The 23,571-nt window shown below is 44.3% G+C and overlaps 1 long non-coding RNA gene across 1 annotated transcript in view; it reads left to right on the forward strand.

Annotated features, from left to right (window-relative positions):
- The window catches only part of LOC116976003, a 190,694-nt gene that overhangs the window by 11,435 nt on the left and 155,688 nt on the right, over nt 1-23,571 (forward strand). Inside the window, exon 2 of the long non-coding RNA XR_004412834.1 lies at nt 9,374-9,529. This is a non-coding gene — a long non-coding RNA (uncharacterized LOC116976003). The remainder of the gene's footprint in view (nt 1-9,373; nt 9,530-23,571) is intronic.

The following is a 23,571-nucleotide window of genomic DNA, read 5'->3' on the forward strand; positions in this document are numbered from 1 at the left end:
ATACCCTTTGCCTGATGGGAGCACATGCAGACCAATGTTGAAAATTTCACTTTATTGAAGCCTCCAGCAGTCTTGTGTACTTAAAAGCAAACGGTACTGTGAGGAACAGGCTAAGAGGGTTGCTCTACTCCTGTTAAATACATTTCTTACTGGATCCTGCAAAGTTTTCCAGATTTGTAAATCGAGTGAGACTAACAACTGCCCCAGGCAATTAGATAGCCCAGGAGAAACCCTGTTTTAGCCATATTATCAACTTATGACTGTTGATGAACACAGTATTTTCCCCATAAACAAAGTGGCCAAGAAACTCTTTGGTTTAGATTCATGTTTATTATTGTCACGTACCGAGGTACAGTGAAAGGCTTTGTTTTTGCATGTTATTGCAATCAAATTATTTTCTTGTATTGTACTGTTTTGTAAATATTACCAAATCTCAGTTTAAACAGAAGGCTGCGTATTTGATGGCTTTATTTCTCCGCAATGCCTGATTATGTCTTGAACATATACCAATATTTGTTCAATAAACTTGAGATGAATCACTTAAAAAAAAAAAAAATACTAAACATAAAATTAAAACAGGCGGCCATGGCACAGTGGTAGAGATGGAGCCTTACAGTGTCAGATATCCCAGGTTCGATCCTGACCACGGGTGCTGTCTGTACGGAGTTAGTACGTTCGCCCTGTGGCAATGTGGATTTTCTCCGGATATTCCGCCTCCACCCCCCATACCCCAAGGATGTACACGTTTGTAGGTTAATTGGCTTTGTTGTTGTAAAATTGCCCCTAGTGTGTAGAATAGTGCCAATGTATGAGATGATCGTTGGTCGGTGCGGACTCAGTGGACCGAAGGTCCTGTTTCCATGCTGTATCTCCAAAGTTTATTATTGACACATGTACCGAGGTACGGTGAAAAGCTTTGTTATGCATGCTATCCAATCAAATCAAATAATACTACATGTAAATGCAATCTAGCCAAACTCGTACAATGGGTAGAGTGAAGGGAAAGGTGCAGAGCGCAGAATATAGCTCAGTTTTGAGATACAGAGCGGAAACAGGCCCTTCGGCCCATTGTGTCCATGCCGACCAGCCATCCCCGTACACTATCACTATCCTACACACAAGGGACAATTTACAATTTTTACAAAAGCCAAAATAACCAACAAACCTGCACGTCTTTGATTGGTGGGAGGAATCCGGAGCACCCTTGCATTCCTTCTCTCTCCATCCCTCCCCCACCTTAGTCGTCCTACTTGTTTCACTGTCATCATGCTTAGTTTCACGGTTTAAAACTAGTTATCACCTTTTCCACAGCCAACAATTGACCATTGTGGGCTCCAACTTGATCATCGTTGCTGGCATTGATCTGTTCTTTTCATACATTTCCATTTATTTGTTTTTTGTACCTTTTCATACTTCTAGTTTCACTCTCGCTTGACTCTCAGGCTGAAGAAGGATCTCGACCCAAAATGTCACCTGTTCCTTTTCTTCAGAGATGCTACCTGACTCGTTGAGTCACTTCAGCATTTTGTGTCTATCTTCGGTGTAAACCAGCATCTGCAGTTCTTTCCTGCACATTCCTGACTAGCTGAGTTACTCCAGCACTTTGTATTTTAGTTATGGAGCATACGGTAGCTCTAAACTAAACTGATCTGCTGGAAGAATGGGAAGACGTACAACCTGTATCACCTCCACGTCAGTGAGAAGCCATTCCATCCTCAGTTATCACAGTGCGGCAGGCTGTCAATCGTTCTGTATGTACGCACGTGGAGGGCTTTGAGCTGATCCTCCGGATCTCCTGACCTCCCTAATGGTCAAGCTGCCAGTGAAGAGCCGAATTAGCACTGATAGCTCATCTCGTAAATTCTAACGGTGTCCGAGCACAGAAATTGAGCATGCCATTTATCATTTGCATTGGATAAGGGAGTGAAGCCACAGCCCTTGGCCCACTCACTGACGACTTGCTGAAAACTGAAACCACACTGCATCCAGGGGTCTCAGATATCTGTAGCCAAATGGTCATTCTTTGTGAGTCAACCCAGGCAGGGCACGTCACCGGAAGCAATGCACTGCCTCGGTACAGCAATTTACCTTCCAGTCAGCAAACCTTTTTGTATCATATATATTACATCTCTTGCAGCTTAAGAAGGAATTAATGTTTCGTTTAGTTTATTATTATTCAGATTCAAGATTCAGATTCAACTTTAATTGTCATTGTCAGTGTACAGTACAGAGACAACAAAATCAGTTAGCATCTCCCTGGAAGAGCGACATAGAATATGATTTCAATAAATAAATCTATTTACATGCATACAGTCATAGTGTTTTTCCTGTGGGAGGAGTGTCCGGCGGGGGGTGATTGGCAGTCACCGAGGTACATTGTTGAGTAGTGTGACAGCCGCAGGGAAGAAGCTGTTCCTGGACCTGCTGGACCGGCAACGGAGAGACCTGTAGCGCCTCCCGGATGGTAGGAGGGTAAACAGTCCATGGTTGGGGTGAGTGCAGTCCTTGGCGATGCTGAGCGCCCTCCGCAGACAACGCTTGCTTTGGACAGACTCAATGGAGGGGAGCGAGGAACCGGTGATGCGTTGGGCAATTTTCACCACCCTCTGCAGTGCTTTCCGGTCGGAGACAGAGCAGTTGCCATACCATACTGTGATTCAGTTGGTAAGGATGCTCTCGATGGTGCAGCGGTAGAAGTTCACCAGAATCTGAGGAGACAGATGGACCTTCTTCAGTCTCCTCAGGAAGAAGAGACGCTGGTGAGCCTTCTTGACCAGAGTTGAGATATTGTGGGTCCAAGAGAGGTCATCGGAGATGTTGACCCCCAGGAACCTGAAGCTGGAAACATGTTCCACCTCCGTCCCGTTGATGTGGATGGGGGTGTGCGTGCCGCCCCTAGACTTCCTGAAGTCTACAATGAGCTCCTTGGTCTTCTTGGAGTTAAGGGTCAGGTTGTTGTCAGCGCACCATGCTGCTAGGTGCTGGACCTCCTCCCTATAGGCCGACTCATCATTGTTGCTGATGAGGCCAATCACCGTTGTATCATCTGCATACTTGATGATGGTGTTAGTACCATGTACAGGTGTGCAGTCGTAGGTGAAGAGGGAGTAGAGGAGGGGGCTCAGCACACAGCCCTGTGGAACGTCGGTGTTGAAGAGGTGTGCTTGGTTAGGGTTGAAGAGGTGTGCTTGTCTAACCTAACAGACTGGGGTCTGTTGGTTAGAAAGTCCAGTATCCAGTTGCAGAGGGAGGGGTCGATGCCCAGGTTACCGAGTTTGGTGATCAGTTTAGAGGGTATAATGGTGTTGAATGCTGAGCTGTAATCGATGAACATCGATTGTTGTCGTGTGTAGAAACATAGAAACATAGAAATTTGGTGCAGGAGTAGGCCATTCGGCCCTTCGAGCCTGCACCGCCATTCAATATGATCATGGCTGATCATCCAACTCAGTATCCCGTACCTGCCTTCTCTCCATACCCTCTGATCCCCTTAGCCACAAGGGCCACATCTAACTCCCTCTTAAATATAGCCAATGAACTGGCCTCGACTACCCTTTGTGGCAGGGAGTTCCAGAGATTCACCACTCTCTGTGTGAAAAAAGTTCTTCTCATCTCGGTTTTAAAGGATTTCCCCCTTATCCTTAAGCTGTGACCCCTTGTCCTGGACTTCCCCAACATCGGGAGCAATCTTCCTGCATCTAGCCTGTCCAACCCCTTAAGAATTTTGTAAGTTTCTATAAGATCCCCTCTCAATCTCCTAAATTCTAGAGAGTATAAACCAAGTCTATCCAGTCTTTCTTCATAAGACAGTCCTGACATCCCAGGAATCAGTCTGGTGAACCTTCTCTGCACTCCCTCTATGGCAATAATGTCCTTCCTCAGATTTGGAGACCAAAACTGTACGCAATACTCCAGGTGTGGTCTCACCAAGACCCTGTACAACTGCAGTAGAACCTCCCTGCTCCTATATTCAAATCCTTTTGCTATGAAAGCTAACATACCATTCGCAGACCAAACCAAGGTACAGTGAAAATCTCTTGTCTTGTGCTATCCAGTCAGCGGAAAGACTGTATATGATTGCAGTTTCTAAATGATTAAGAAACATTTAGGTAGGTATATGGTGGATAGGATAAGTTTAGAAGGATATGGGCCGAAAGCAGGCAAGTGGAACCAGCGTAGATGGGATATGTTGATCAACATGGCAATGTTGGGCACACACTGTATGACTCTCTGACTCTGAGGGAGGAACTCAGTCCAAATGTACAGATACAGGATAAAGAGAATAATGTTTAGTGCAAAATAAAGTCCAGTAAAGTCCGATTAAAGGTAGTTTGACTCTCCAATGAGGTAGATAGTAGGTCAAGACCGCTCTCTAACTGGTGATGGGATGGTTCAATTGCTTGATTCATGATTCATGTGGTTGAAAGCAATGCCCTGCCTCAATCCAGTAATTCCAGTTATTCCTTGGGGGGGAAAAGAGGATGAGAGGTGATCTGCTAGAGGTGTATAAAACCATGAGGAATAGATTGGGTAAATGCACAGAGTAAGGGAACCGAGAACCAGTAGGTTTAAGGTGAGGATAGAATTGAAAGGAATTGGAGGGGTATCTTTTTTACACAAAGGGCGGTGGGTGTATGGAATGAGCTGCCGGAGGAGGTAGTTAAGGGAGGTTCTATCGCAACGTTTAAGAAATATTTACACAGTTACATGGATAGGATAGGTTTAAAGGGATTTGGACCAAACACAAGTAAGTGGGATTAGTTTAGATGGGATATGTTAGTCGGTGTGGGCAAGTTGGGCCAAAGGGCCTGTTTGCTCTCTCTCTATGACTATCTCCACAGCAATGGATTTTCTGAGATTTTAGATTTGATATTGTCATGTACACAGTAGATACAGGTACAGTGAATAGCTTTGTTTTGCATTCTATTAAATCTGATCATCTAATACTATGCATGAATACAATCAGGTCTAACTCAATTACAATAGATAGTGTAGAGGAGAAGATACAGAATACAAAATATGTTTTTAGTTTTCGAGATACAGCGTGTAAACAGTCCCTTTGGCCCACTGAGTCCGTGCCAAGCAGCGATCACCCGTACACTAGTTCTATCCTACACACCAGGGACAATTTACAGCAGACAATTAACCTACAGACCGGCACATCTTTGGAATGTGAGAGCACCCAGAGAAAACCCACACGGACACAGGGAGAACATGCAAACTCCAAACCGGCAGCACCCATAGTCAGGATCGATCCTGGATCTCTGTCGCTGAAGGCAGCAACTCTACCATTGTGCCGCCTGTCCATTTCCTCCAGAGATGCTGCTTGACGCCATGAGTTCCTCCAGCATTTGGGTTTTTCCCAAGATTCCAACATCTGCAGTTCCTTGTTTCTACCCTTTACCAGAATGTTGATTGGATTAGAGGATATCAGCTATAAGGAGCGGTTGGACACACTTGGATTGTTTTCTCTGGAGCGTCAGAGGCAGAGGGGAGATCCAATAGAAGTAAATGAAATGATGAGAGGAGGGTAGACAGTGGGAATCTTTCCCCCTGGATGTAAATGTCAAAGACGAGAGCATGTAGCTTTAAGATGAGAAAGTAGAGTTTAAAGGAGATTTGCTGGGCAGGGTGATGGGTGCCTGGAACTCTCAGCCAATGTAGAGGAGGAAACAAGAGTGGAATTTAAGAGGCTTTTGGATAAGCACGGATAGTATAGTTTAGTTTACAGATACAGCACGTAAACAGGCCATTCGGCCCACCGAGTCCACCCTGACCAGCAATCCCCGTTAGGGACAATTTACAATTTTACCAAAACCAATTAACCTGCAAACCTTTACATCTTGTGGGAGGAAACCGGTGCACCCGGAGAATACCCACAGAGTCATGGGGAGAAAGCACAAACTCTGCACCGACAGCACACGTGACCAGGATTGAACCCAGGTCCCTGGCGCTGTAAGCGAATGGATCACGTGCAGGCAGAGGAGGTTAGTTTAACTTGGCAGCATGCTCAGTCCAGATATAGTGGGCTGAAGGGTCTGTTTCTGCTCTGTACTGTACCATGTTCTATGTGTGTAAAATTCCACTTGTGTAGAATTTCTGAAAATGCTGAACCTGGTTTGAGCTCATCAGACTCGTGTCGATGGTTCCCATATCACTGAGATCATTTGTGAGCTTCTTGGACTCGTCCCCCCCAGTGCAATCACTCATTGCCATCGACAAGTGTGTCACTTTTGCTCGCTGGCATCCTTCACCATCCAATCCTTGTGCCCGGTGTAAAAATGGGTGCGTTTAGTCAATTGCAGGCCTCAGAAAGTGACTGCTGCAGAATATACAGATGAGGCATGTGAGACATGGAGAGTCTAATAAGCTGTGTGCAATTTATCCAAAGATTAGACTCTGCCTCTTTCAATTCACATTATTCACAGTCCAGAGGACAATTAGTCATAGGGCACGTCAGGATAACTGATGTTACCCTGGCGATTCTTTGTGTGCTCTTCCCAGAGAGGGATCTACTGTCATCCGATATAATCATTCTACTCCTGAATCTCTTTCCTACCTGTAAATCTAGCTGTCTGTTCCCCTTTACTTTAGTTTAGAGATACAGCATGGAAACAGGCACTTCGGCCACCGAGTCCGCGCCGACCAGCGATTCCCGCGCACCGTATCTTATACACTGGGGACAATTTGTACAATGTTGACTGAGTCAATTAACCAACAGACCTGTTTGCGTTTGGAATGTGGGAGAAAACAAGAAGCTCCCGGGAGAAACCCACAAAGTCACGGGGAGAATGTACAAACTCCCTAGAGGCAGCACCCGTAGTCACGATCGAACCCAGGTCTCCAATTCTACTGCTGCACCACCGAGCCATCCCGTTGCTTTATCTATTATACGTGACTTGATTATATTTATGTTTAGTGTTATCTGATCTGATTGGATTGCATACAAAACAAAACTTTTCACTGTACCTCAGTGCACGTGATAATCATAAGCCTAAACCTAAATCTTGTTCCTTTAGTTAAGGCCAGCACAGAAGAGCCAGGCGACTATGGACCAGTGATCCTTACATCATTAGTTGGGAATTTATTGGAGAAAATTCAAAGGGACGGATTTATGTACACTTGGACGGGCATGTACTGATCAGAGTCAGGGTAGCACGGTGGCACAGTGGTAGTGCTGCTGCCTTACAGGGCCAGAGAACGGGTTTCATCCTGACTATGGCTGCTGTCTGTACAGAGATTGTACGTTGTCCTTGTGACCGTGTAGATTTTCCCCAGATGCTCCGGTTTCCTCCCACACTTCAATGGCGTATGGGTTTGTAGATTAATTGGCTTCGGTAGAAATTGAAAATTGCCCCGAGTGTGTAGGATAGTGCTAGTGTACGGGATGATCGATGGTTTGCATGGAATCGGTGGGCTGAAGAGCCTGATCCATGCTGTATCTCTAAAGTCTAAAAATCAAAAGTCAGCATGGCTTTATGCAAGGGAAATCCTGCCTCCTTAATTTGATTGTTTTTGAGGAGGTAGCAAATGAGTTTGATAAAAGCAAAGCAGATTATGTAGTCCATGTGGACTTCAGTACAGTATTTGACAAGGAGCCATGTGGTTTGCTGATCCAGAAAGTGGAAGCGAGTGAGGGGGGGACCCTCATTGAAACGTACAAAATAGTGAAAGGCTTAGAAAGAGTGGATGTTTCCTCTAGTGGGAGAGTCTAGGACTAGAGGTCATAGCCTCAGAATTAAAGGTCATTCTTTTAGGAAGATGAGGAGGAATTTCTTTAGTCAAGTGAGGGTGGTGAATCTGTGGAATTCTTTGCCACAGAAGGCTGTGGAGGCCAAGTCAATGGATATATTTAAGGCAGAGATAGATTCTTGATTAGTACAGGTGACAGAGATTATGGGGAGAAGGCAGGAGAATAGGGTTAGGAGGGAGATAGATCAGCCATGATTAAATGACGAAGTAGACTTGATGGGCTGAATGTGCTTGTTGTTAGGTGGTAGAGGGTACATATGGAAGCATGCATAGCCATTTAGAATATTGTGACTTAGTGTACTGAATAAATCAGCGTTGGGACCCTTGTTGTTTGTGATACATGTTAACAACTTGGATGGGATTATAATCAGTAAGCAGATAATATGGAAATTGGTGATGCTCTGTATAGTCAAGAAGATTGTCCAACGCTCGAGCTGGATATAGATTAGATGGAAAGTTGTGCAGAGAATGAGAATTTGTATCTGTGCACTGCGGACGTGTATCTGTATACTGTGGATGGCTCAATTATTATCATGGATAGTCTTTACACTGATTGGAAACAAAAAAACTATTCACTGTATCTTGGTACACAAGACAATAATCTAAACTGATCTCAATTAAATGTGTAGGAAAGAACTGCAGGGGCTGGTTTACACCGAAGATGGGCACACAATGCTGGAGTAGCTCAGCGGGTCAGGCAGTATGTCTGGCAAGAAGGAATGTGTGATGTTTCGGGTCGAGACCCTTCAGACTAAACTAAAATTTGATCCCAACAATTGCAAGCTTATTCTTGTATTGTCATGCTCATTCATGTTCATGCAAGCTTATTGTCTTTCTGCTAACTGGATAGCATGCAACAAAAGCTTTTCACTGTACCTCGGTACACGCAACAATAAACTAAACTGAGTCTAACTGAGTCATCTTGGGAAGTGAAATATGGATTGGACATATGCAGAAAGTGGAAGGGCACTAAGGAATGATGGTGAGGAGAGGAACATTGGGATTGAAGGGTGTAATTCACTGGCAGTAATAACACAGGTTGGAAGGGTGATGAAGAAGGCATGTGGCATCCTTGCCATCATAGGTTGGGGTATGGAATATAAGAGTTGGGACATTTAGTTTAATTTAGCATGAAGGTCCTCGCTATCCTAGTTTTGCACCCTACACATTAGGGGCAATTTACAGAAGCCAATTAACCTACAAACTCTCACATCTTTGGAATGTGAGAGCACCTGGAGAAAAGCAGCGTGGTCGCAGGGAGAACGTACAAACTCCCTACAGACAGCACCCATAGTCAGGATCGAACCTGGGTCCCTGGCGCTGTAAGGCAGCAACTCCAGTACTGTGCCACCCACTGTAAAAGCTATAAATCTACATCTCTGTGAGATTACTCATATCTCTATGACAATGCTAAAAAAAACAATGATTATTCACATCCAATACTGCCTAAACTTCAACCAGGCCATAACACAAGAGCAAAACATCTCTTGGTTGTATTAGCTTCTGAATGTCTGTAAAAGCCACTGCAAACGGCTTTGCTGATTAGCTTCAGGCTCTGAAAATCCCTCCTTGCCGTGTTATTTCTCAGTTAGAAATGTATGTTCTCTTTGTGTCATTTCAGAATTCTACTGTGATTTTGAGACAGATTGTGAGCTGGAGTACTCCTCTGATGGTGACAACGGATTGACAGGCTGGGTAACTGCAACACCACAGGATCTTGCCCTGATCACTGAGACTCCTGTACCAGATCAAGATTACTCTGAGAAGTCAAGTGAAGGTAAGGGCATCACTGCCAGCATGATATAATCCAACAGGGAGAAATACAGATGCTTCACTCTATTAATTTTACAGGTTATCAAATCAAGAAAATGTCCAAAAGGCATGCAGAAATATAGTTCCAGTTATTTCTGTAGATTGGTTATTTCCTATTAACCAATGGGAGAGATTTTTCGTAGTTGCTCCCCCTAATATGCGATTTATATTACCAAGATCTTGCTTGCGTAATGAAGTCTGAGTATCTGCAAGTTACTGTAATGTCCTGCAGACCAGTGCTGTAAGTGGACTTTAATAAATATGTGTTCTGTCTTGACGTGTGTACGACTTGAATCATTACATGGTGTCAGAAGTGGGATGCGAACCCACGCCTCCAATTTGAACCTGAACAACATTGCACCCAGATTGAAAATAAATTGCTTGCAGTGGTTTTTGCCTGCACAAAATTCAAAGACTTTATTTTAGGGAAGTCTGTAATTATAGAAACAGACCACCATCTTGAATAAACCCATTCACGCTGCTCCGGCTTGCCTGCAACGGATGATGATGCAGCTGCAGCCTTTTGATTTTAACATTTTCTATAAAGAATGTCTCGTCATTGTCTATAAAGTTTGTCTCGTCAAACCCGTGCTGCCCTGCCTGTACCCCAGCAGCTTCTGCAGCCAAAGGTTCATTCTCCACCCGCAGTCCAGAAACTTGTTGAACTACAATTCAAGCGCGATACACAAAAACGTTTTTTCGACAAGTAAGCCACTTAAACCTCTCTCCAGTGGACAGGTTGTTTGCCTCCAGACCAACAAGGGCTACGGCCGTCTCGGTCACATCCACAGCCCTGCCAAAGAACCGCGCTCCTACCTGGTTAGCGAGGACGGGGCCATTTACAGACGCAACCATCAACATCTCCTTCCTGTGAAGGAACCGCATCCTGCGACTCTGTATCCAGTGGTCTCGCGTTTTGTATACCCTCCCACTACCGGGCCGGCTGCTCCACCTCCAGAGACTGTGTCCCCCGCGGCCTCTCCACGGCATTCAGTGCCCATCTCGCCTATTTCGCCACCTCTATCCGGCGGGTCTCTGGCGCCGCCCCCGGTCACATCCCCTATCACCTCCCCAGTCACTTCACCGGTGAAAGGAGATGCAGATTCGTACCGCACACGTGCCGGATGGGTCAGCAGGCCGCCCATTAGATACGGTGATTTTGTGTAACCATTTATACTTCCCCATATGCTTTATTAACGTTTCAGCTGCTGTATTGCTTAGCCACCATGTTTCCACGTATAGATGCTTTATTTTGTTTCTACAAGATGTAGATTGGTTATTTCCTACTAACCAATTGTAGTGCTTGTTAGTAGTTGCTCCGCCTCATATGCGATTTATAATACCAAGATCTTGTTTGCGTAATTCAGCCTGAGTAGCTGCTAGTTACTGTAATGTCCTGTGCTGTAAGTGGACTTAAATAAATAAGTGTTGTATCTTGACGTGTGTACGACGACTCATTACAATTTCAATGCTTCCTAATAGATTTGGCTTTGTTTAAATAACTCTTGATCTTCATTGCAATGTTTGATTTTGGTGGAAACTATTGTACAGTAATTCAAGGCTGTTGATCATTTGGATATTGCTCCATTTAGCTGCTGCGATGTTACCGGGATGATAGGTTTTGTGGCGGAAGTTCTCGGTAATTATTCATTAGTGTTACAGCAGACAATCGGGGAAAACCTCCCAGAGCAAATCGTGCTTGTGTGCTTTTCATTATTGCAGCATTCCTTCACTGTGCCAGGGAGTTTTACCTGTGTCTTTTAGTTTTAGATATACAGCGTGGAAACGTGCCCTTCGGTCTACTGAGTTTATATATATCGTTTGTGCATATACACATATGCAGGTTGAGATAACATAATTTTAGTACATATGCAGGTTGAGATAACATAGTTTTAGTTCCTGCCTCAACTACTTCCTCTGGCAGCTCGTTCCATAAAAACATTTGTATAAACAAATGTTACACAAACCGCGGATTGACTGAAGAAGGGTGCTGACCAGAAACGTTGTGTATATATGTGGTTGTTAATTCAGATAAACCCTTGGTGAACGTAACTTTCTTTGATAACTTTGGTTCACATTATGGCCCAGAGCTGCATGTTCTCTCAGCCTGCATGATCGGTGATTACAGCTGTTACAGAAGGATTTACAGATGTTAATCAGCATTCGGCCTCCCCCCTCCCCCCCCTCCTTTTTCATTTATGCGTGCAGCATGGTTGTGGGAAATCCAACCTGAACCATATTAGCTCCTTGCTAATTATCTGTGTCGACCTTTCCGACTTCAGATAACCCCTCTGCTCAGTTATCTCTCTCAGGGATGGAAAATACTCGTGTCCTTCGGCTCGGAATTCTTTCTTACACAGTTCTGCGTGTTGGGGTATTTCATAAGTTCATAAGTTCTAGGAGCAGAATTAGACCATTTGGCCCATCAAGTCTACTCTGCTATTCAATTATGGCTGATCTATCTTTCCCTCTCAACCCCATGCTCCTGCCTTATCCCAATAACTCCTGACACCCGTACTAAGCAAGAATCTGTCAATCTCTGCACTAAAAATATCCATTGACTTGGCCACCACAGCTGCCTGTGGCAAAGAATTCCACAGATTCACCACCCTGTGATGAAATAAATTCCTCCTCATCTCCTTTTGAAAGGTACATCCCTTTATTCTGAGGCTGTACCCTCTGGCCCTAGATTCTACTGCTAGTGGAAACATCCTCTCCACATTCACCCTCTCCAGACTTTTCACTAATCAGTATTTCTTACAGTGTGAGCTTGCAGTAGCACCATTTCTCATACCCTTGTATAAGGTTCGAGTGATAACTTGTTTATGGCATGTCCCAGGCCCACCGGTTAGATAAACCACTGCTGTCGGACCCCATTTGTCCACCGGACAGCTCCATATATTCTGCTGGCACATCACCAATTCCATCTCCTGACTGCATCCACGCTTGCCTCCATTCTCTCCTGAAGCTGTTCACACAATAATATTTTTAAAAAAATTGAAGCCATCTGTGCATGTACTCACACATGCCCATTGCAGCAATCTCACAATTTAATTTAATTAAATTTTAATGAGAAATACTGTGCTGGATGACAGCAATAGGAACATGAGAAATTGAGAGTAAGATCAGTGGGGCTTTTTGTGTTCCATGGCTTATGTTGGCAAGAATCCCAATATTACTGAACAAGATATGTTTTTCTCTTCTTTGTCCATATTAGCTTGCAACATAGCCCCTCTACCACTGTGCCTCTGTGCCGCCCTGTTAGTTTCTCCTGGCTATCTGCTCTGTAATTAATTTCTCCCCAGTCTTGGAGAACAGTCAACTGAGAGGCGGTAACAGTTATTTAAGATTGACCGTAATAAGTGTTTATGTGTCAAGCAAATTTTCAGTGTTAAATAATTATTCAACAGAAAATTACAGCTTCTCAACATTCTTCACTTCCTGGCATGCATTGCAGGATTAATTTTCCCATACAGCAGATCTTGGCCGGGAATCCTGCAGAACTCACAAGGCCACAAATGCAATTAAATTGCACATGGTGCCAAGTTACAGCTAATGTGAGGCATTTGCCATTGTTTAGTCCCATTTGGAATCTTCCAACTTGCATTCTGAGCAGTGTTTGTGACCTAATTATGCAGGTTAAAAAAAAAGAATGTGCACTCATTATTGGTGCCTTCCATTTCCTTGGCAGAACCGTTGGGCGGCACAGTGATGCAGCGGTAGAGTTGCTGCCTTACTGCGCCAGCGACCCAAGTTCGATCCTGACTACAGGTGCTGCCTGTACGGACAATAGACAATGAGTGCAGGAGTAGGCCATTCGGCCCTTCAAGCCAGCACCACCATTCAATGTGATCATGGCTGATCATCCCCAATCAGTACCCCGTTCCTGCCTTCTCCCCATATCCCCCGACTCTGCTATCTTCAAGAGCCCTATCCAGCTCTCTCTTGAAAGTATCCAGAGAACCGGCCTCCACCGCCCTCTGAGGCAGAGAATTCCACAGACTCACAACTCTCTGTGTGAAAAAGTGTTCCTCATCTCCGTTCTAAATGGCTTGCCCCTTATTCTTAAGCTGTGGCCCCTGGTTCTGGACTCCCCCAATATTGGGAACATGCTCCCTGCCTCTAGCGTATCCAAACCTTTAATAATCTTATATGTTTCAATAAGATCCCCTCTCATCCTAAATTCCAGAGTATACAAGCCCTGCCGCTCCATTCTCTTAGCATATGACAATCCCGCCATCCTGGGAATTAATCTTTGAGCCTACTCTGCACTCCCTCAAGAATGTCCTTCCTCAAATTTGGAGACCAAAACTGCACACAATACTACAGGTGTGGTCTCACTAGGGCCCTGTACAACTGCAGAAGGACCTCTTTGCTCCTATACTCAACTCCTCTTGTTATGAAGGCCAACATGCCATTAGCTTTCTTCACTGCCTGCTGTACCTGCATGCTTATTTTCAGTGACTGATGAACACGGATCTCATTGTACTTCCCCTTTTCCTAACTTGACACTATTCAGATAATAATCTGCCTTCCTGTTCTTGCCACTAAAGTGGATAACCTCACATTTATCCACATTAAACTGCATCTGCCATGCATCTGCCCACTCACCCAACCTGTCCAAGTCACCCTACATCCTCATAGCATCCTCCTCACAGTTCACACTGCCACCCAGCTTTGTGTCATTTGCAAATTTGCTAATGTTACTTTTAATCCCTTCATCTAAATCATTAATGTATAGCTGCGGTCCCAGCACCGAGCCTTGAAGTACCCCACTAGACACTGCCTGCCATTCTGAAAGGGACCCATTAATCCCTACTCTTTATTTCCTGTCTGCCAACCAATTTTCTATCCATGTCAGCACTTTACCCCCAATACCGTGTGCCCTAATTTTGCCCACTAATCTCCTATGTTGGACCTTATCAAAGGCTTTCTGAAAGTCCAGGTACACTACATCCACTGGCTGTCCCTTGTCCATTTTCCTAGTTACATCCTCAAAAATTTCCAGAAGATTAGTCAAGCATGATTTCCCCTTCGTAAATCCATGCTGACTTGGACCGATCCTGTTACTGCTATCCAAATGTACCGCTTTATCATCTTATATAATTGACTCCAGCGTCTTCCCCACCACCAATGCCAAGCTAACTGGTCTATAATGGTGCATGTACTCACACATGCCCATTGCAGCAATTCCACAATTTAATTTAATTTTAATGAGAAATACTGTGCTGGATGACGGCAATAGGAACAAGAGACTGGGAGGCCACGCAATGCGGTAACAGTTATTTAAGATTGGCCATAATAAGTGTTTATGTGTAAAGCAATATTTAATGGTGCTGTCCTGTGGACAAATCCCTTTTCAGTAACCTCATTTACTGATATCTGTGCACACCTCTACTTCTCTTCAACTGGACATCCATTTTCAGTTAAATAATGAGGATAGACAACACGGTGGAGATTTTCTTCTGAATACCAAATAGTATATCATATCTGACAACCTTTATAATGCTGCCGAGTTTCTCTGTCCTTACTTAAAATAATCTTGCCACTTTATATTAATTTGTATTTGTTACGGTTTTGTGGTTTTAATCCATTATCTAACAAGGAAAGTATCAACTTGGATGAGTGCTAGCTCTGGGTCAGAAAGTATTGGATTTGGGACACATAATCAAGCCACCACATCAATGCAGTACTGATGATGTATTGGAACGTCAAAGTAGTGTTCAGAAAACCATAAGAATTCTCTGTGTTCTGGCCAAACTAATTACTCAAACGATAGCTAAAATAGAACAACAGTTCTACATCCACCATTTACTCCAACTACCATTCATGCTGCTTCGGAAAAGCAGCCAACATAATCAAAGATTTGTCCCACCCCAGTCATTTCCTTTTCTCCCTTCTCTCGTCCGGCAGAAGGTACAGAAGCTTGAACGGACGCACCACCAGACTCAGGATCAGGTTCTTCCCCTCTGTTATCAAGCTCCTGAACAGTCCTTCCATAAGCTAGGGTACTGTCTGATTCACCTTTACCCCAGGACTCTGTCTGCGGACCTGATGAGCTACACAGCTGAGAATGATATTCTGCACTCTGTATCTTCCCCTTCACTCTACCTATTGTACATGAGTCTGGCTTGATTGTATTTATGCATAATATTATCTGATCACATTGGATTGCATATAAAATAAATCTTTTCACGTGACAATAATAAATCTAGACCTTAACCTGGTTTAGTTTAGTTTTGATTACAGCATGGAAACTGATTCCGCACGTGGTTATGTGGTCACGGGGAGAATGTACAAAGTCCGCACAGACAGCACCTGTAATCGGGATTGAACCTGAGTCTCTGGCGCAGTAAAGGGCCTGTCCCACTTTCACAACCTAATTCACGACCTTTTTTACTCGTGGACATTTTTCATCATGCTAGAAAAAATGCCCCGACCTACTTGATGCCACGAGTACCTACGACTAGCATCACGACCTACCTATGACCTTCCTACGACCTCCTATGACCTTGTGATGACCACGTTGTGAGTATGAGTCAAGGGCAAACTTGGCAGATGTCATGAATTAGGTCGTGAAAGTGGGACAGGCTCCTGTCCCACTTAGGAAACTTGAACGGAAACCTCTGGGTCGCAAAGTCTCCAGAGGTTTCCGTTCAGGTTTCCTAAGTGGGACAGGCCCTTAAGGCAGCAACTCTGCCACTGCACAACCCAGTGTTTGATTTCTATCTCTGGAATGACACCAACCTCAGTATAAATGTAGCGATGCATTACAGGTACATCTCTATGGAGTTTGCATGTCTTGGGCTGGTCTTTCTGGACCTTCCTGAGATTTTCACGAACAGACCTCTTTGGATCCCACAACATCCACCACCAAGAAGGATAAGGGCAGTGGGTGCACCACTTGACATTCCACCACTTGCAGTGTCTCCTGGTTTGGAAACATATCCTGTTAGGTTTAGGTTCATTATTGTCACATGTACCGAGGTACAGTGAAAAGGTTTGTCTTGCATGCTATCCAATCAAATAAGATAATTCTGTACATAAAAACAATCAAGGCAAACTCAAGTACAATAGATAGAGCAAGGTGAAGGATAGAGTGCAGAATATAGTACATAAATTCATAAGTTATATGAACAGAATTAGGCAATTCAGCCCATCAAGTCTACTCCGCCATTCAATCATGGCTGATCTTTCCCTCTCAACCCCATTCTCCTGCCTTCTCCCCATTACCCCTGGCATCCTTACTAATCATGAATCTGTCGATATGTGCCTTAAAAATACCCAGTGACGTTCACCACATCCTTCTGTGGCAATGATTTCCACAGATTCATCACCCTCTGACTAAAGAAATTCCAACTTGTCTTCTTTCTAAAGGTACCTACGTCCTTTTATTGTGAGGCTATGGCTCCTGGCCCTGGAATCTCCCACACGTGGAAACATCCCCTCCACATCCACTCTATCCAGACCTAGTTCTCAGCATTGTAGTGCATCGGTTCCATGGACAAAGTCCAGTGTCCCTAATGAGGTCGGGGTGAATTGGACAGTACCCTCGCTTAAGGAAGGACCGTTCAGAAGCCTGATAACTGCGGGGAAGAAGCTGTTCCTGTGTCTGGTGGTGCGCGGTTTCAAGCTCTGTGCCATCTGCCTGATGGAATCAGGGAGTTGAAAGAATAGGTGGCGTTTCGGGTGGGAGCCTTTTCTTCAGACTGAGAGTTTAGGTGAGAGATACAATGCGGAAACAGGCCCTTTCAGCCCACCGGGTCCGCGCCGACCAGCGATCCCCGCACATTAACACTATCCTATACCCACTAGTTTTTTTACCAAGCCTATTAACCTACAAACCTATATGTCTTTAGAGTGTGGGAGGAAACCAAAGATCTCATAGAAAACCCACGCAGGTCACGGGGAGAACGTACAAACTCCGTACAGACAGCACCCCTTGTCAGGATCGAACCCGGGTCTCCGGCGCTGCATTCGCTGTAAGGCAGCAACTCTACCACTGCACCACCGTGCCATGAGTAGGTGTAGGGTTGGGGTGTGGGGGGGGGGGGGGGAGGGCGAGAAATGCCAGAACAAATCAGGGCCGGCAACCGATGACCTCAGAAGGATGCAGCCCACAATGGCCCCTTATTGACTGAGGAAGGTGTGAGAACAAGAGGGATGCAAGGGTGTGAACAGTAGAGACTGGTAGGAAGACTGGGCCGGAGGAGGTGAGGGGCAGAGAATGCAGGAAATACTTGAAATGAGAGAAATCAACGTTCATATTGCTGGGTTGTAGGCAGCCCAAGTGTAATATGAAATATCTTCTTTAGTTCCTCGTCGCCAAATACGACAGTCCCCAGCCTAACAGGACGGTTGCAGTGCCTTCCTCAGAAGGACTGCAGCAGTTCAAGGAATATGGCTCCCTCCACTTCTTGCAGGGCAATAAGCCATAGAAATGATCACTGGCCTTGCCATCATTGTCTACATCCCATGATTAAACAAAACATAATGCATTTTGGGGAGAGGGAGCAGAGCCATTACTAAACTGAAAAATCATTAGAAATTGGCACCGTGCCAGAAGGCTGGCTGGCATCAAATATGATTACCATATTTGAAAGTAGATTGAAAAAGTCTGGGGAACTATAGACCAATTAGCTTAATGTTGGTATTAGAGAAGATAACAAAATTCCTACTCAAAGGCACAATAGAAGAATGTCTAGAATCTGAAAATATAATAAAGACTAGTCAGCATATATTTCAAAAGAGGTCAGACCTGACGAACCTTATTGAATTCTCCGGGAATGGGTAATGTGGTAATTTATTTGATTTTTCAAAAGGGTTTTGGAAATGATAAACTTGTGGCTAAGGTCAGGCTACATGGAGTTGGGGACAAATAGTCAAGTCGACAGCAAGCTGACTGCAGAATAGGTACAGGTCCACTTCCAATTTTCCGGCACCCGTGGTTCCAGAGCCTTACTGGATTATCCGTTTTGCCGGACCAACAGAGGTCACGGCCTCGGAGAGGAGTCCAACGGTATGGGAACGGTCCGCATTGGCCGCCGAGGAACCGAGATACCGGCCCACAAAGTCAGCCTTGGTAGTCAGCTATGGGATCTGCCGGCTCCAGCCGGGCCGGTGTTCCAAACCCCGTCCACTGTGGGCAAATTCGACCCGCCGGTTGGCCACGAAGTCCCGATGAGGAGGAGAATTTCGTGTGCACTCTCGTAAATTTGTCCGGTGCCGGAAAATCGATGTTGGAACATTACCAGGAATTAAGAAGAGCTATTTAGTTTGTTAAAAGGTAGGAAGTGGGTTTCTAACAATGCACTACAATTGTTTGCTATTTAGATAAATTATTTTGACTCAGAAATCAGACACAGTTTCCTTATTTGAAGATGATGCCAAAGTGGAGGTTTTGGTAATATATAAAGCATGGAGATTTAGGAAAACAGAATTAATCCTGTACTTGGGGATCTGTACTTGGCAAAAAATAAGTATGAGTTGGTATATTTTGATAGAAATGTAATGAGGACACATTCATCTTGGCAAATGTATCTAATTGGCTCAGCAGAGCAAAGGGATCTGAGGGCACAAGCATTGTAAATAATAATGAAGAAACAAAGAACTGCAGATGCTGGTTTATACCAAAAATAGACACAAAGTGCTGGAGTAACAGTGGGTCAGGCAGCATCTCTGGAGAAAAAGGATGGGTGACATTTCGGGTCGGGACCCATCTTCAGACTGAAGCTATCTCTAACAATCTGGTAAACCTCTTCTGCACCCGCTCCATAGCCTCCATATCCTGCCTGCCATGGGAATCCAACCTGAAAAGTCACCCATCCTTTCGCTCCAGAGATGCTGCCTGACCCACTCAGTTACTCCAGCACTTTGTGTCTTTCTGCAAATAATAATGATGCAGATACAAAATACATAAATAAATCGCTCAAATTCGTTATAACACCAGAAAATTAAGCCTTTGTTTAGACCACAGTCTCATCTCTTTATGACAAGATAGACATGGGAGTGCAAGGGAAGGCGCAATATAAGATTTACAAAGGTAAAGTTATAAGTATCGCAAGTGAATGACTCACCATGTTTCTTTTGTGAGGGTAAGAGGTGGCTGACAAGTCCTGAAGATTACACACGTGTTTGTAAATGTTTACATTTTCTTTGGAGATTTGAACCAAAAGTCATAAATGTAAGATAATCCTTCCTAAATACAATAGGGGGGAGAGCCCGGGGAGTGGTTGGGACATGGAAGTGCTCCCATATGTAGTAAACTGGCAATGAGCAGATATACATTAGGCCAAATCTAGATAAACTAGCAGGGAGCTTGTATAGGAATGTTATGATCATGTAATAAACTGAAGAAGGAACCTGAAGGGTAACATTTTTACACAAAGGGCAGTAGGTGAATGCAGCAAGCTGCCAGAGGAGGTAGTTGAGGCAGGTACTATTGCAAAGTTTAAGAAGCATTTAGATAGATACATGAATAGGGCAGGTTTAGAGGGATATAGGCCAAACGCAGGCAGGTGGGACTAGTATATGGGACATATTGGTCGGCATGGGGAAGTTGGTCCAAATAGCCTGTTTCCGCGCTGACTGATTCTATGACAATAAGGATTTAAGATGGTTTGTGTGACCACTACATCTGCCAGTTCAACCACCCTCACTTGTATCCACCTATCACTTGGCAGGCATTGTCCCGCTCCCACCTCTCCTGCCTAGCTTTCTGCCCCTTTATTACAATCAGGCTGAAGGGTCTCGAGCACAAAGGTCATCTGTCGATTCCCTCCACGGGCATTTAGTTTATTTTAGTGTCATATGTACCAAGGTACAGTGAAAAGCCCTTTTAGTGGCGACATGGTGGCGTAGCGGTAGAGTTGTTGCCTTATAGTGCCAGAGAGCCGGGATCGATCCTGACTACAGGCTATCTGTATGGAGTTTATACATTCTCCCCATTACTGCGTGGGTTATCTCCAGGTGCTCCGGTTTCCTCCCACACGCCAAAGAAATAGAGGTTTGTAGGTTACCGTATTTCCCGGCAATGAAGACGAACCTGCATCGAAGACGCACCCCCCATTTTGAGTTACTCAATTTTGAAAGAAGGCTGGCGGGACATAGAATTTCTCACGCTCAATAAGTAAATAAATAAATAAATACAAATAAAGAAAGTGACAATTCAATTTGCCAAAGGCTTCCAGATCTCCTCCATTCTGAATGACTGAATGGGTGGGGGGTGGAGGGTGACGGCAGGTGGAGAGATGGTGGGGGAAAACGGGAGCACACTGGGACAAGTTGAATCAGTTGTAATCTTATTGAATGACAATACTAGTTCAAGGGACCGATTGGGGGGAGAGTTCCTTTCACAGCGTGTGGGGAGTCTGGCCCGGATCAGCATGGGCAGGAGTGTTGAGAAGGAGGGGGTCGGGAATCATGCCAGCAACTCACACACTCACCCCTGTCGTGGCGCTCCGGGTGCGGAGCCACCGCATTGTGGCCGGGGAGGGAAGTTTCTCAGGTGGCATCGAGCGGCCACCTTTCCTTAAATTCTGACTGCCGCCGGGAGCATGACATGGCCCCACTTGCTGCGCTGGGTGACACTGCATGGCATTCACTGCTCGGTCTGTGTCTCTCAACGTAGACCGGACATTGCGGGGACCAGCTCAAGAGCAAAGATCATAGAGCGGAGCTGGTCAGCGGGCAATGGATGACAGGACAGCGGGCGGTGGAGCGTACTCCTGTGCCAGCGCGATCAAGAGACCAATTGAGGTTACTCGCGCTGACACAGGAATTTAAGGAACGGCGGCCGCTCGTAGCCACCTGAGCTACTTCCCTCCCCAGCCACAATGCGGTGGCTCCGCTCCCGTTCTTGATGTTGCTGCACTGAGGGATAGCCAAGTCTATCTTTCTTGGCTAACACCTAGCCTTCGGCCTCCAAGATGCAGGTAAATTTTCGTGCCTTATTTCTGGGTAAAAAATAGCGTCTTCATTGCCGGGAAATACGGTAATTGGCTTCGGTAAAAACTGTAAATTGTCCCTAGTGTGTTGGATAGGACTAGTGCAAGGGGATCGCTGGTCAGGGTGGACTCAGTGGGCCGAAGGGTCTGTTTCCGAGCTGTATCTCTAAACTAAACCAAAACATTATTACAATCAAGCTGTCCATGAGTTCCAACAGCACTTTGTGTTTTGAACTACATAGATTGGTTGGCCTGTGTTGTGCTGTTACTACCATGTAAATTTTGTGCATAAGCCTTCCTACAATTTTCTATTTTTCTTCTCCAGGTTGATGCAGTTTTTGGTCATCTCTGTGATATATCCTCTCGAATGATTCAATGTCAGATTCAGTTTCATATTCAAACATGCAAAACAGCTCGAGATGTTTCATCACATCCAAGGTTCTTCATGCAATTAAGTTGCTGGTGCAGCTAAATTGCTGTTGCAAAACTTGTCATGCTGGGTGAGGTCTTCCTAATAGCACAGTATGGACAGCAACATCGAGTAATATTAATGTTTGCGCTTCATCAAAGGGCATATTCAAGGCAAAAAATGAGAGGCTCTTAACAAATTGGGAGGAAAGGTCATTGCTCAAGTTGGAATAGGTCATGGTACTTTATCACCCTTGGAATATTAGGAATAAATATAGATCTGTTCTAATATTTCTTAAAAAATAACTGTTCATGACAATTCAAACCCTTTATATGCTGTATGTGTATGGAGGGAGGTGTATCTTTTTAAAGCTATGACAAATTGGAAGAAAAATGCAATTATATTTTGAAAAATTCAATATTTGTAACAAATGGAACTTTAAGAAAGAAAACAAGAGATAAATAAATCACATGTATGTGAAATAGCAATCAAAAAAAATTACTGCCTAAATTATAGGACCCAAGGGCATTACTAAGAATTAATGTAATTCTGAGCACAATATACTACCATGTCACCTTAGCATTAAAATACAATACATTATTTATCAAAGACTGCTGTAAAATGTATTCTGCTAAAGCCATTCTTTGATTTATGAAAGGGATGTATTCCTGCAAAATATTTCATTCAGTGAAATTTCATAAATCACAAAGACTGGACAAAAAGTATTTTAGGTTTTCTAGTGCAATGTATTCCAATGTGCAGAGAGAGATGCACTATTCATTGTAGAAAAAGATAGCTTTGTAAATCAAAAAACAAATAGATTAAAATGTCGACAGCATGGTTGTGAAAATTTGTAAATCGAACATTTATAATCAAGGATTTACTGTACATTATGAAACACAAATATTTTTAAAATTAAACTATAACAATGAAATAGTTATATAGAAATTAAATGTTGAACTCCACAATGGTGCAGCTGGTGGAGCTGCTGCCTCACAGCACCAGAGCCAAAGGTTCAGTCCCGGCCTCGGGTGTGATCTGTGTGGAGTTTCTACATTCTCACATAAATTGTGTGGGTTTTCCTCTGGCTGATCCGGTTTTCTCCCACATCCCAAAGACGTGCAGTTTTTGTAGGTTAATTGGCCTGTGTAAATTTGCCCCCGATGTGTCGGGCATGGATGGGAAAGAGGGATTACATAGAAATAGTGAGAACGGATGCTCGAAGGTCAGTGTGGATTTGGGGGGGGGGGCGAATAGCCTGCTTCCATACAGTATCATTCAATCAGTTGGAGCAGTAGGAGGAAATCCTTGCCGTCACAGAGACGACATGAAGGCAAGCATGGCACATTCCTTCACCAACCTTTCTAGCTGTTTTGCCACTTTCAGGGAACGATGGCTTAATGCAGCAGGGGTCCTCTGCTCATCTCTATTCCTGTGTATCCTGTCATTTACTGTTTATGCTCTACTTCTACATGACTTGCTAAAATGCCTCAGTTTGCACTAATCAGGATTAAATTCCATCTGCCAAAACTGTCTAAATTCCCATTAAAATTCTATCCTGCCGTAGACTTAGAAATCTTCCTCACTATCTCCAAAACAATATCAAATTTCATGTCTAGAACAAGAAGGCCACGAAAACTTACTAACTTTCTT

Source organism: Amblyraja radiata, chromosome 8 (assembly GCF_010909765.2).
Source record: "Amblyraja radiata isolate CabotCenter1 chromosome 8, sAmbRad1.1.pri, whole genome shotgun sequence".
Taxonomy (NCBI): Eukaryota; Metazoa; Chordata; class Chondrichthyes; order Rajiformes; family Rajidae; genus Amblyraja; species Amblyraja radiata.